The 15,763-nt window shown below is 38.7% G+C and overlaps 1 long non-coding RNA gene across 6 annotated transcripts in view; it reads right to left on the bottom strand.

The window, feature by feature from the left end:
* Window positions 1-14,092, bottom strand: part of LOC110978424 (uncharacterized) — a 60,669-nt gene extending 46,577 nt beyond the window's left edge. Inside the window, exon 1 of one of the 6 annotated variants that reach the window (XR_015424263.1) lies at window positions 13,580-14,092. This is a non-coding gene — a long non-coding RNA (uncharacterized LOC110978424). Of the gene's footprint in view, window positions 1-1,800; window positions 2,195-13,579 lie in introns of those variants that run through there. The other 5 variants (XR_015424256.1, XR_015424254.1, XR_015424257.1 and 2 more) reach the window with 5 other exon arrangements.
* Between the last annotated feature and the right edge of the window lie 1,671 nt (window positions 14,093-15,763).

The raw sequence follows: 15,763 nt of genomic DNA, 5'->3' as shown, positions 1-15,763 counted from the left end.
CTAAAATGATTAAGGTTTAGATGGCTAGAGGGGATGACGTTCCATATGACATTTCAGCAGGAATGTTCCCATGGAAATACACATACTTTGACATTTTTCCTCATAAGGCCAACACACAAATGTAGTTTATAAAATCACTCATACTCAGAAAAAAATGGGCTGAATCCATGCCAATTTTACAACAATGACAAAATTCCCGTTCTGCATCAGAAAGTCAGAAGTGCTCGTGTATACAAAGAGAAAGTACAACCAAATGACAAGAAAGGACTTGTTTCTATGAAATTTCATGAAAATTGCATGTGATGAACCCCATACTCCTATAGGGGTGATTGAAGATGTCATATACGTACATACATGTAATGTACATACATGTATGTCAGACAAGTCAGGGGGCTGTTTCAAGCCAATAGAAAATTTGGGAGGCTGACAGAATCCCTTATCGAAACATCAGTTTCTACCATTGACTGTCTGACATCATGCACTGAGAGGCACTCTTCACTTTTTGGCTAACTACGTGTACGTGACGGTGTACACACGCAGCATAAAGGAAGTCTGCGACATGTGACAGTGACATTTGAGGATCACGAGCATGTTGACAAAGAACACAATGGACAGAAGGAACAGACCTAATGAGGACAATTCTACTGGCTATTTTACTTATTCTAAACCACCAGATTACATGCATACATGTACATGTACATGTACTGGTGCACCTGTGTGCACCTGCAAAATACCGGTAATCAAGAACCTGAAAGTTGAGCCCGATGGTGCACTTGCAGAACCAGAGGATAGGAGAAAAAAAAAAAAGCAAATATTTTTTTGGTTCGTTTTACACTTCTTATAAAAAATTGCCTGGGAAAAGACCTTTGCAAAATATTTGCAAGCATATTTATTTTTGTAACACCTCACCCACAGATTCTGTATCTTGATTGGCCGAAAGTGTGTCACGTGACCCTTGCTACATGTACATGTAGTTTTACTATTTTATACGACTGTTTCAAAAAGACTATACAATGCCGCCTCATTCTGAAAAAGAACTATACCCGTAGCAACCAAAGAACTATATTCATAGCAACGAAAGCATAGGCGTGTATTTCGACTCATAGCGAACAACAGTGCTTAATGAATGTATCCAAACGTTGCTGTTCCACTTGGAATTCTTGAATTACATTTGATGAATGTAAATTTCAGTTTGGTGTTTCATTATTGATTTTTAGCTTAAATATTACAGAATCTGTGGGGAGGTGTTATGGAGCATTCTATTTTCCCTCAGCTTTGTCTCAGGAAAAGAGAACGCTCTATGGATCACCTTGGGAGGCTAGTTTTACTGTACTGCGAGATAAAGTATAACGGAAACTGAAAGCGAAACGGCCTGCTAAAACTTCCATTTCACTTCCAAAAATTTCAAATACTGTTACATTCCCACGTGTTTTCCTATGCATGAAGATTACATATATACATCGCACACGTTATTTCTATTACACACCACGCACTCAGCCCACAGCAAGTGTGCATTGACCACCATCCCCATTATATGCATTGTACACACAGCGCATTGCATACCACATGCGAGTGGTTGTACTACTGGTATGCTGCGACATGCCCTTGAACCACTGGTCTGAAGCACATTTTCAACTTGAGTCATTTTCCCCCTTTTCTTTCATGGAGTCGATCCTCGTTTCAGTCACACAGTTTACCCGTACATTTGACCCACAGAGATCCCTACTTAACAGCATATGCGTCCCGCTAAACCACACGCCGAAAGCCTGTGTCTGGTCACGGTACAGCAATGTCAATTACCTCCACTCAACCACAGTTGTACCCCATAACAACTGCATGTAGATTTCCTGGCAATCCAGAGACTACTCTTACATGTAAGTGTTGTACACAACTCAATGTACCTAGAAAGGCTTAACCTTTCCGTTCCCTCGTTGATCAAGTCCCTGCAGCACACCCATGAGCAGCCTTTCACCATTCCGCTCCCGGACTTTACTGCTCTCCAGAAACTAAGTCAGTGAGACCAAGTGTACATAAAATTGCCACAAAGTTTTCTGCCAAAGACTTTCTACATCAAGTGGTCTCATATTGGCTAAGATGTACATGTAGCCCTAAAAGTCTACATGTATCCGGTTCGTAAGTGTGACGTCACTTCAGTTTAAACCACGCCCACTGCACACGTGCACTGCACACAGGGTTACATGCATTGATAGCCATTTACATGGATCTGGAAGTTACATGTAACGCGCAACTTCAGCGATTGTCCAATAAAAGCCTGCAAATCGTGGCGCGTCTGCCTTTGTGACTAAGTCACTTATGAACCGGATATAAAGTGACAGCATCAATCATTCCCAAGTGGGCAGCTTGGAAGTAACAACTTCTTGACTGTTAGTGAGCGTATAGCTCTGCCATGAGAAATAAATCTGTCACTTCCGAATAAACAGCTTAGATTTGGCTGAACTGTACATATACTCTGATTATTGTTCATATGATGAACATCCCATACAGAAATATCTAGCCTCAATGGCAAAGAAGTTGATCATTGTAAATTCAGAGGGTGTAAATAATTCTTCAGAATAAACAAGTTGTGTAAGTCATTCCAATGACTTTCTACATGTCTTGTTATTTTTGATAACGGCTCTCTACCCTGAGAGAGACATTACAATACATGAAGATCAGTGCAATTCTGCGTTCTCAGATGAACAGTTACGAAATTATATTTTATGATACTAGTCTTTCCGTAAAAGCTAATGCAAAACAGATTGAAAGATTTTAGCATTTTACAATCGATGAAGAAATAAACTGAATAATCCGCATTCTTTCTAATTTTCACTAACAAGAACTACATCAGGTCAACTCGACTAAATCCAAAACCCATTGGCTGCAGGTAGGTAGCAGTAGATCTTTGCAACATTGTACAGTCTCGTTTTCACATTAGATTATGAAATGTAAAAAATGTGCATGAACAAGACCAAAGGAGACATAGGAAATATACTGCTGGAAGTAAAAGTTCATTCACCCTAACTCCCTAAGGTGATTTACTAGTAACCTTCCACATCCTTGCAAATCTAAACACCACAACTGTGCACATGCCAGTAAAACAGTTGGACCATAGGGTTGGACTCTGTTTATCATGTTTATTTGTGGTATGCCAAATTCCACATAAAACATAGCCAGTATACCAGGGCAGGACTGATCCAATCAGATCCTAACAGATTCCAACAGACCGTGGTGTTGGAGTTGGGCTGGTTTGGGATCATTAACGTTAATGAAGTTCGTTTTTTACCCATCTCCTGGTGACTTCTCCAAAATATAACTTGACGAGGCCAAACGTACGGTAAATTTCTGGCAAGCGTTTCTTAGCATTGTTTCAGTTAGGAATCATTCTTCCAAAATGATCGACTGTGATAGGACGACCTCATGTAAAATCCCCATAGGTGAACCACATGAGCCGCGAGGATTCCAGAAACTCACTGTGTGACCTTTTACTTTAAGGTTTTTATATACATTTACATGTATATCCCAGTCAATGGAGATTGTTTACAGCATGTCTGCACTGCAGTAGTGGTAGCTACATGTAGACATGTTTGAAGAACCTACAAATAAACATTTACATGTACATGTATGTAATCAATAAGGAAAATGGGAACAAAATATCGGCTGTCTCAGTAAGGTAAAAGTGTGAAAAAGTATTGTGAAGAAGAGTTTATGGCAATATCATGAATAGATATACCCTGGACAGTACTCAACCATGCCATAAGACTTATTGCTAATACCACATGGGTTACTATGCACAATGGTAGGAAGGCACTGTGGGAAAGAAAAGGGGGCAGTGTTTGCTCTTTTTCCTTCCCACAATGCCTTTCTGAATGTACCATTGTGCAAAATCACCCATACAGTACTCGGCTTATGAATGACAAAGGCCTAACGTCAACGACGGTATGCATGTACATATAGTCGCCAGGTCCCTAATACAATCACCTACATGTATTGTCAAATCTCAATGGTTTTCCCAGTAAGTGCTGCAATAAGGGACCTGGTGACTATCTACCAAGTTGAAGTGCATTCCCCAAGCGGCAAAAGACAGACAGATGGTAGTGAGTTTTCCAAGCGGGTTCTTTTGTTAGGCTCAGAGCAGATACATGTGCATCACAGACATTTCAAATATCATGAACATGATGGACGCATGAAGACGTCTACTTAGAGAACTCTAAGTCACTACTACGGTGGTTTGCATGGGATCCTGATGCTACGTGTTTTTGAATCGTTTTTGCAGTGTTGATCTGGTTACGCAAACTCTGCTTTTCAATCAAATTTTCCCTTGAGAGCAACCGTGAGTTATATGTACATGTCACTTGAAAGCAGTGTACCACAGGTTTCCAGACCATGACACCAAGTATTTTTTTGAAAATCTGACATTTTATTCACCAATCTCTTATTTCCATTTGGCGACGATCACACCATTCATGCCGTTTGTGTTGCTCACATTGTGCATGCATTGGGCCAGCCAGTGGCCAAGCTTGCTCCATATCTTGCTTTGAACAATTTCGAAGGCGGGGGATGGCATCTTGTTTTCATCGCGTGACCTTAACTAATACCATCAGGAAACATGATATGCACTCTGCCGTTACAGTCGAATTAAGGAAAAGCACTGTTATTAATACAAGGTCATACTTATCACACGGACAATTTTTGGTCCTAAGTCTTTGTTCTTCATTACTGATAATACAAGGGCAACTACATGTACATGTATTATAACAAGGTAATTTGTGAAGTCCCCAGGACCTTGTTATAACAGTGTTTCACTGTACAGTTGACAGATCTAGATCTTGCAAGATCTTAGAAATCTCCCCTGCCTCCCAAGCCTGTGGAACTACAGTATAGCTCAGAGGTAAAGAAATCTGCATATGCCACATACAGTAGGTGCGACCTCTGCTGGAATACATGTACTCCTCTGCTGTCTGGGACCCACACTCAGTTATTGGTTGATAACACTGTTTGGAGCAAGTGCAAAGACAAACTGCAAGGCTCATCATCAATCAGTATAGCCATACAACAGAAACTGTTACAAATCTGCTGCACAGTCTTGACTAGGCTTCACTTGAATTGCAAAGAAGACACAACATATTAATTAATGTGTACAAGATAACTGAGGGATTGGTTAGTATACCGGCTGAAAACTATTTGTTGCCCAAGTCCAGAGCAACTAGAGGGAATCCACAACAATTTTGGACATGTATAAGAGTTTTTGAGAACAGCTTCTTTCCAAGAACTGTAAAGGATCGGAACAAACTAACTTCATCTGTAATACATGTGAAATCATTGTATTCATTCAAGGAGGAACTTCATAAAATTTTGGACAAACTTAAAGGAAGGTAAGGACAATGCTTTGTCAACTTTAAAAGTCAGATTAAAAAACTGGTCGAACCAAAATATGGAGCAAGCTTGGCCACTGGCCGGCCCGACCAATGCGTAATGTGAGAAACACAAACGGCATGAACGGTGCAATTGTTGCCACATGGAAACAAGAGATTGGTGAACAAAATGTCAGATTTTCCAAAAAATACTCAAACCAAACACATGGCTTATTATGGTTTAGAAAGAGAAAACGTAGCTAAGCTTAGACTCGATGCTAACGATGTCAGTGAGCAAGCAATGGAAAAGACAAAGCCATCACTGACACTTTTGGTAACCGATATACGATACCGTTGGAAATCGAGATGTTGTCCGATCACATGCCGTTTTCGCCTTCGCCTCTGAAACAACCTCTGACTTATGAGCTCACGTTTAACAATGACGACAAAGTAGTCAAGTCGAGTGATACCTCAGCTCAATGTGCGATTTCGGACCTGAGGCTTGAATATGAAGTCGTCACTAACCGTGAACTCGCTCAAGTGCTGAAAGGCTTAGTGTACTACATGTTTGACCACGTTCACCACTTGGAAATGCGATCAGTTAACAAATCGGATACCCTATGGAATGTGGTTATTAAACAACTGATACGCAGTTAGAAAGGAGTTTTGATTCTTTTTAAAGACCCCTCAGTCAAAAATGCCCAAAGGTTTTATAACCCACACATTACCAAGACATTTGTAATGGCTGAAGGCAAACCCAACCAACTTTATTTGCGAGGAATGTACGAATACCAACTATCGAACAAAGCGTGTAAATTTTTTGCAGACCCTGACACAGAATGTGGTCGATACGTCACCAAAGACCTCAATTTGGCTGGCATCGAAATTGCCGACTACCTCAAAGAAAAGTACATGTATGGTTTGCGGCTTGATTTTAGAAGCACCAATGACAACATAGGTCATGGTAGATGGCGTGGAGTAGGTGACTCAGGTGGTATCATGATATAAATGACTCGAGAAGCAGAAACCGCCAGCGAACTGACGATGTACGTGTTTCTCGTGATGGATGCCCAACTCACGATTGAAGACTGAAATTTAAAAATGTTGAGTTACTAAAAAAGAAGCAAATTAATGGTTTTGATGAAGTGCTAGTGGTAACTGAATTGGTGTCTGAAGTGGTAGAAATGTTTAAGAGTTTTTTAAAAACAACATGTCGAACACTTTGTCAGAAAAACCAACTCGAGTAAAACCAAGTGGGTGTTAGAAAAAAACAGGTATCGTCACGTGTTTGAAGTCATCATAATTATTTGTCCCAATATTTACATGTATGTCCAAATAGTCAAATTTATGCAAATTAGTAAAAAACAAAAGTAGAGCCTATTTGGTACTTGTACAAAATGTTGGGGCCTCATTTCCATGCAAATGAGGTGGTAATGGTTTCTGTACAGTGTAAAAGCATTGCATTGCCAGAAAAAACCAGGTATCGTCACGTGTTTGAAGTCATCATAATTATTTGTCCCAATATTTACATGTATGTCCAAATAGTCAAATTTATGCAAATTAGTAAAAAACAAAAGTAGAGCCTATTTGGTACTTGTACAAAATGTTGGGGCCTCATTTCCATGCAAATGAGGTGGTAATGGTTTCTGTACAGTGTAAAAGCATTGCATTGCCAGAAAAAACCAGGTATCGTCACGTGTTTGAAGTCATCATAATTATTTGTCCCAATATTTACATGTATGTCCAAATAGTCAAATTTATGCAAATTAGTAAAAAACAAAAGTGAAGCCTATTTGGTACTTGTACAAAATGTTGGGGCCTCATTTCCATGCAAATGAGGTGGTAATGGTTTCTGTACAGTGTAAAAGCATTGCATTGCCAGCAATGCATGGTTCTGACAGTATCGGACGTACAGGGTGTCAGACGTACACATCTGATTCTACAATTTTTTGAGTATTTGAAAAAATAATTGGGGTAGTTAAGCTGTCTTATGTCTAGAAAGAAGGAACTCATTGTGCTTTGTATTGTAAATTTGGCAGTCTTTTGCTAAAGGGTGCACTGAGGGGATAAAAAACTATGTCATTTTGGTGTCGGACGTACATAAGAAAGTAAGTGTTATAAAATAAGACATTACACAGAATTTCCAAAGGAAAATGAAAATTCATTTCCGTCATTGTGTACTTAATGGGGCACTCTTCAAACTGTAACAAAACTGGAAAAAAAATTATTATCAGGCTAATAAACAGAAAATCTTTCAGAGGGGAAATATTTTCCCCAATTTCTCGGTATTTAAAACCAATTTTTCAGTATCAAATAAAAGCCAAATTCTTGAATGTTGTTAGAAATGAGGTATGTTTCATGAAAGTACATGTATTCACCATAAGCTTCAAAATGATGTATACTTGTCACATTTGGACCAGTTTGAAATTTTGACCCGGAGGTTGATGTTCCGGTGGAACTGCCCATTACTTTAACGGACAACCTGCAGACATGTTGTGCTCTGTTACAGACTCAAATGATACTAGAAAACCACTTAACATCGGAAAAATAACAAGTGTCCACTTTTCATTGAGAAACAACAAGGGTGAAGTCATCAATAACAAGGGCGCTGGAATTTCAATCGAGTTGGAAGTTGTTATGAGATTTTTCACAATTTTTTACTCCAGATTGTGGAGTATGACGGGAAGTGAGGTTTTGTTGGGAGAAATACGAAGTAATAACGACTGCACGACCTACATGTATGAGCTGGTCCACGATAAATGCCAGTGATGTGACAGTGATCACATACATTGTACTTTGGTCTTGTTACAGACGCGGCGATGACATTTTTGACACTTGTCGTCGTTTGATTCTGTTGGTTTGTAACATAAGCATAAGCACGTGGGTAATTCCATGAAAGAGTGGACATGGCCCTTAAATTTCAAATCCTCATTTGAAAGTGATTATCTATAAAATATTGATTCACATAGTTCAAAATTTGTGAAACAACTTAAAATAACTGAATTGTCACAGAATTTTTGGAGAAATGGTCATTTGAATTGGAATGGTAATTTTGAACTGAAAGTTTCCAAAAGTGGGAAATTCTTTGTTTTATTTTATGGAAATTGAAAGGATGATCCATATCTAGTCAGTTGTGAATTTTCTGTAATACATATGACACTAGAATTCGGATTTTAAAAAAAGGAGTGGCTTGACTTATGTCACGAGGACGTCATGACTAAATGTTCAAAGCACTTCGAGGCAGTGTAACGTGAGTAACCAAAATATGACTCTTTTCTCCTAGTGAATATGTTTCTTAGTTTCAATAGTTACCACTTCCAATTATCTTCTCTTGGTGATCCCCAATCTAAAAACTGGGTTCTTTATGATGCGACTATTCACTTTTCAATGTGATGGAAGTTGTAACGTGAGTAACTGTGTAACATGAGTAACAATGGGCATGATGGGTGTAGTGTGAGTAACCGGAATTGGCAAGTAAGAGAAGATTCTGTGAGGAGACTCTAGCACACGGATATGCTTTATATACAAATAGCATACAGAAATGCTTTATAAGCAAATAACATGCAAATTTCCCATTTTTAAACAATGAGGGCATTACCCATGATGCACTGCACACTGTTTGAAATGAGCACATGGAAAAAAAGCATGTACTGTTGACCATCTTTGGACACTTGTGTTGTCAATTTTGGCAGATCTTGTGAGTACTTATCCTTGCTTTGTACAGTATTCAATATATCACTGGGGTGGGCAAGTTATACTTGGGCTTTATGAAGATGTTCAGTATCGATTGTTTCATGTGTTAATGGCCAGGCAGAAATATAATCAACAAGGACTCGTTTCTTTGTCTTGTTATTACTGTTTTAGAGGGTGCTATATCCAGGGATGCTACATGGGGTGCTACATGTATATCCAAAACAAATGGATGACCATGGTGGTAAGAATGAATATCAAGTATCAGTGATGCATCCAGCTGGAAACTGCAACTGAAAGTGGCCATCACCTAGAGATCTTCTATCTTCGAGGAAAGCTGGTAACAAAATTTGATGCACCTGCAGTTGCGAACTTCAGGTTTTCTGTGAAGTTTAAATTCCATCATGCTCAGAGCCTTTGATTACATGGTTACTTTAAGACCTTCATTTAGTTTCCGTATGGATAAATGACCTAGGCAAACTGTCGACCTCTTACCCCTCTAAGCCTCTAAGATAGTTGAGATCTAAAAGAAAGTGCATAGGCAGAACATGCTACCCCCAGAACTGTGGGGTCCAACGTCCGCCCCACTCCAATGAACGTAGCGGGGCGGATGTTGAACTCCTCAATTCTGGGGGTAAGAACATGCTGGAAAGTTGTTTTGCTTGTACAAGAAGTTAATGAATAGATATTTTGTTAATGATACCTCTACATAAGTAGGTCAAAATTTGTAAGGTTAATTTGTTACTTTATGCCTTTTATGTGTTTTGCACTATGTAACGTGAGTAACCAGATGTCTGGTGGATTTCTATACAACCAAAGATTCTAAAAGAGTTGCATTACATGTACTATTTGTGCTCCATGGCAAGGTTCTCAAATCATTCAAAAGAACTTTTTAAAACTTGTTGGTATTTGGAGACTTTTTGATTACAGCATGTTTGTTCAAAAATGTAACGTGAGTAACCGATTTGTGTGCTTTATATGTCATGCTTTCATGCATTTTTGTATATTCTTATCTTTGGTTATTAGGTAGGCCTAGGTATACCCTAGATACTATGGAGATAACAATAACTGAACATTACAGGAAAATAATTACAGCCCAAAGAAATTCAAAAGTACATGAAAAACGTAACATGAGTAACCATGGAATTGCTCATGTGTTTTTCCCCCATGTTTCAAATCTTCTTTTACAAATCCAACAAATCCAACAATGTGTTGTGAGAGCATGATATTCTTGCTGTTTTATCAACATAGTTGTTGCTAAAGATTTTATTCAACTTGTTCACTTCACCCATGAGACTTTTGACAAATTCTTGATTCGCACTGGGTCCTCGGTATCTCTTATACCCGAGTGTTTTCCCGTCATATCGCACTACGACATAACAAAATCCACAGGCTTTGTGAATTGCATGGGTTTTTGTGTTTTGTGACAGTTGAATATTTACCGGTATGATAATTGCTTAAAAATCAGCATAAATCACAAACAGTGTTTTTTTCATTTGACGAAGGTTTCTAAACTTGAGTGTTGAGTTTGTATCATCTGGGAGCACGATGTGGCAAGCTGTTTTTGATATTCCTTGACATTGGAGATTGTGTTGTTCGAGGTTTGGCTGTGAATTGTGATCTGTTAAACATCGTGGACAAATATATTTTTTACTGTGGCAATATTCTTTTTCACTCGAAACGAGCCTCGACAGATTTTTAATCCAGCAATAATGGGTATTGACGTCGGCCTTTTTTGTTTCTTCGGTGAGGTAAAGTAGATCGACGTAGGGGTTGTTTGAGTGGTTTGCCGTAGTTGTTTGACATGTAATATATGATGATTTCACCATGTGGCTGTAAATGTTGTTGATTTGGTTTTGGTTTGGGATGTTCATAACCATACACGTTGATAGTCATGTTGTTTTGCTGTTCGAAACAAGAAATTTCACTTGAGTTTAACAGGAAATGTGATACCCATGTAATCTAAACAATTTTAAATTCATGAAACACGAGCGGACCTCTAATTATTTGCCATAGATCGAGTTCGTAATTTCTCAAATTACCATGACAACGTGTTGTTTCTGTAAAACTGACTTGTTTTACATTTTCATAAAACGTGTTATTTTGTATCACATCTAAATAATTCTGTTTGGTTCGCGCTGACAGTGGTACATTGAATTGAAAATAGTTTGTTATTCAACAAAGTAGCCGATAGGTCTTTTTCTGAGATTTTCAAAAGTTAAAACAAATCGTTGAATGGCATTGATGTAACTTTCATGTGTGTTGTGTTGGGTAATCATGTTAAAATGGTTGTTTGTGGGAAGTGTATTGATATACATAAGTGCTGTAACAACACACCTACATACATTTTAGAAACTGGCTACTGTGTGGTTCAATGATTTTTACAATGCTTGGAACCTTTTCAAATGGTTTAATAGCTTGTAAGCTTGTCAAGTCCTATTCATTGCAGGCTCAACAAGTCAAATCCTGCGTCCTGGTCCCACATGAGACATGAAAGATTTAAAACCATCCTCTACTGAATTATAGCACTTCTCAGTGAAAATGTGCCTTATATTTCTCTGTGCGAAACATGAACACGTTGCTCCTGCAATGCGTAGGTGATGTCCCAAACTATACATGTATATATTTTGAATGCTTAGTATTTACAAAACTCATGACAACATCTCCAATGTATGCCACCAACATGCGCGTGACTCTAGTGGTGCCGGGGATGGCTTCAGCAACCCCCCCCCTCAGTTTTTTGTTTAACTCTCTCTTTTTCTGAGATTTTTAAAAGTTAAAAACAAATCATTGTATGGCACTGATGAAACTTTTATGTGTGTCGTGTTGTGGTGTAATCGTGTTAAAATGGTTGTTTGTGGGAAGTTTATTGATATAATATAAGATCGTAATCGTCGTTTTGACCAATTTTTGTTGTTTGATGCTAAAAGTAATTTATAAGATCACCTGTGCATTGTAAACTTTTGTCGAACTAGCTGATATTGTTCTGGACGCTGTTCTACCATCTGTGTTTTTATATATATTATTTATTTAAAGATATAGTATTTCTTTCACTTTTATTAGATATTTGGCAATAAACGTCGAAATTGATATTTTCTTTAAATACCCAAAACGTCTATTGCGGGAGACGCGGCAGATTTTAAATCAAGCCAACTTATTTTAGCTTGAATTAATTTGAGTTGATTTGATTAAATTGATTGATTGAATTGTAGGACCGATATCTTGTTGAGCGATTTGTCATAGTTTCACCTAATTCTTTGTTTGATGTGTTAGATTAAAAATGTCAAAGTAAAAAGGAATCAAATCAATCAAATTAAACGGTTTATGAAATTTTGAGCTCGGACTCTCCTCACATTTTGAGCCTGTACTCTCCTTATACTGCTGGGAATGATGGCTTTGTTTAGTAACTTTTTTGGGGTGTATTAAATAAAACTTGTTATATCTTGATTTCTTTTGAAAATGTTTCTGGTCTTCTTTTCAAATTTGGGAAGGGGGGAGGTTGCCTTATTAAAATTCTTTTTTTGGGGGGACAAGTTACAACTGACTATACTTGATAAACTTTGAGGTAAATGAAAACATGACATCACTCCATCATCACGGTGGACTGCACGGTGAAGATTCTGAATTGCAGGTAATGACGGCTGGCCACGCTTACCAACGTCAGTTACCTGACCATGCGTGCACATGCACGACACTGACACATCTCACATTAATGTCACCCCAATGGGGCATAGGGAAGGCAGTGTAGCCAACACGGCAAATTAGGTGACAAGCACAGGACTAAGAAATAAAATTGTTGTTCAAGTTAATTATAATAATAATAAGCTCTGAGCAAGCTTTGATTTCTGTGCAGGTACGAGTTGTCTCGTACGCAAAGGTACGAGTTGTCTTTACTGGAGGTATGAGTTGTCCAAGGTGTGACTTGGCAAAAGAACGAGTTGGTACAGTTACGTTGAGTTGATGGTGAGGAGTTGTCCATGGTACGAGTTCACCTGTTTCCTGTTAATGTCCTGGAGACAACATCACAGCGCACCTGCCTCTAGCGGACCATTCACAAAAAGCATGCCGTGCCACTTGTGCACCTTAGCGCCACAGTGTCCGTTGTACAGTTTCAATGTGATCACAGCTACAGTACCGGACATACAGCACAGGTGTGAGTTGTCTCGTATGTGAAGGTACGAGTTATCTTTACCAGAGGTACGAGTTGTTCAAGGTGCGACTTGGCAAAGGTACGAGTTAATACAGTTATGTTGAGTTGATGATACGAGTTGTCCAAGGTACGAGTTGACCTGTTTCCATGTATAGCAGTGCATTTGTATTATTAGTATTACAGTGACTTAAAGGTCTCCACCAAGTGGAAGACGCGTCAGCCTAATTATGCTAAAGACTTAGACCATCATCTTTTTCGGGCTGACATACGACGTCCTGAAATGTGGTTTTTGAAAACCATCTATGCTAATTGATTGTCTTTAGGTTATATATGGAGAAAATGACATTAGAATACTGCATTTTACTTTTCAATAGTGAAAAAATGGTACCTTTTCCACTCACGTTTTCCACGTTCGTCTTGCATACATCTTACACACGTGGGTTCGCACAGTCAGATGCTGTCTTTTTTTCCGTAGCTTCTGATAGAAAACGGGTTAGGTACCAGGCAGCCGTTGACGCACGTCGGTGGTAAACGTAGTCGTACTCCCCGATAACATACCAATCCTCGCCGTGGTGAGCACGGCCAGAAGCCAGCCAGGACAGCACTATAACAACACACCTGTCATAGAAACTGGCTAGCGCTACTGTGCGGTTTAATGATTTTTATAATGCTTAGAACCTTTTCAAGTGGTTTAATAGCTTGTAAGCTTGTCAAGTTGTATTCATTGAAGGCTCAACAAGTCAAATCCTGCGTCCTGGTCCTACATGAGACATGGAAGATTTAAAACCGTCCTCTATTGAATTATAGCACTTAATTCTCAGTGAAAATGTGCCTCATTCCCCCATGCAAAACATTAACAAGTTGTTCCTGCAATGCGCATTGAGGAAGGAACACAACAATGCGTACTAGTAAGCGATGTTCCAAACTGTACATGTGTACGTTTTGAATTTTTAGTATTTACAAAACTCATGACAAAATCTCCGATACATGCCAACAACATGCCCGTGACTCTAGTGGTGCCGGGGACGGCTTCGGGGCTTGAGCAACCCCCCCCCGTTTTTTTTTTAACCATGGAGGAATATTCCTCCATGGTTTAACTCTCTAAAAACAAGAAACAATTTACACCTACAATGTACATATTAAACTACTGACATAGCCGTTAAGTCCCAGTCCGCCGTGGGGCCGGGGAGTTTTGCGCCTCATGACTATTTAGGGTACACAAAAATACGGATGATCCTGAGGGTGCATCGCTGCCGTGACACCGAACACCATCAGACCAAACTAAGTTGCCATCTGGCTCCCAAAATGCTTTGTGCCCTATAAATCCTTAATTCATGTGTAGGTTTTCCCGGCCGAATTCGTCATCTTCACAGTCAAATTCATTATTGTTCATTCGTATCCCAAAGATTTTTTTTAGCTGACTGTACCGTGTTTCTTTTTCATACGGCAGAGCCTTAAAACTCGTTTACAGGCGTAACAAATTCAATACTAATTTCATTCAAATGAACAGTGCAGAGCCGTCATTCGATTTCGCGCTGGGTGACTGGAATGAGAAATTCCTCCCGAATTTTTCTTTGTTTTAGTCTATGGGCAACCATGTTCGCAGTTTGAGCCGTCACAATGGAAAACTTTGAGGTAAGAGGAATTTAAACGGCAAATTAAGATCCATGTACAGCAGAAAGGGAGATTACAAATAGAAGACACGCTAAAAGTGTGTCATACGCATTGACTTGAATGCATATTTTTCTATATCTCAAACAAATTACACATCAAGTATAAAGTACATTTTCTCCAATACAGATTGCACGTTGAATCAAAATGTAGAAATGAAACTCTCCCTGAACCTTCATCACGGATGCTGAAAGAAAAGTCCTTTTGATGCAGTTTGCTGATTTGTAATTTGTTTGTTCTATACCCAAGAAGCACACCCTTTCTCTGTACATGTGCTTGTATACTAAGAGTTTTCGGATTCTCAATGGCTTATTTTTTTTTACCTTTTTCTTCTGTTTTATGTCACATTTTTAAAGTAATGGTTTGGCTTAGACATTTTCCCACCTTGTCCATTTGTGTGATAAAAATAATTTTACTTCGCTGTTAGTTATTCTTTTCAGAACAATTGAAACAAAATATGAATTAGCAAATAAACGTTTCCTTTCATGAAATATTTTGTATAAATTAGTCACAAAGAAAAAAATTAGACAATATAAAGTTTAATGAATAACATTACACGAATCTCACAAATGCTTGCTGATTCACGAAACTGAACGCAAAAACACATACCGCTGGAGTGTCCGCGCGAATTTGAATGCTTTTTGCTCGTTTTTTCCAGGAAGACCCTTCGCTTTGTGAATAACTATGCTGTGCAATCGCATGCTCTCTGAATGAAATTGAACGATCAGTTTTGTTCTTTGAATGGTGATCTAGATCGTCAATCTATTTCTTGCTAATTTGAATGAAACTCGCTAATTCGTGTGCGAAGATGAATTCAGCCGTGCAAACCTATGGTACAGCTTTGATATTACTTAACGCTGTAGATCCGGCCAAAGTACTCATGCAGTTAGTTCCTAACAAT

Source organism: Acanthaster planci, linkage group LG02 (genome assembly GCF_054643075.1).
Source record: "Acanthaster planci isolate LZ-2023a linkage group LG02, COTS_SCS, whole genome shotgun sequence".
In the NCBI taxonomy this organism is placed as follows: Eukaryota; Metazoa; Echinodermata; class Asteroidea; order Valvatida; family Acanthasteridae; genus Acanthaster; species Acanthaster planci.
Note: the sequence above shows the minus strand (reverse complement) of the source record. Positions and strands in the feature narration are given on the sequence as shown.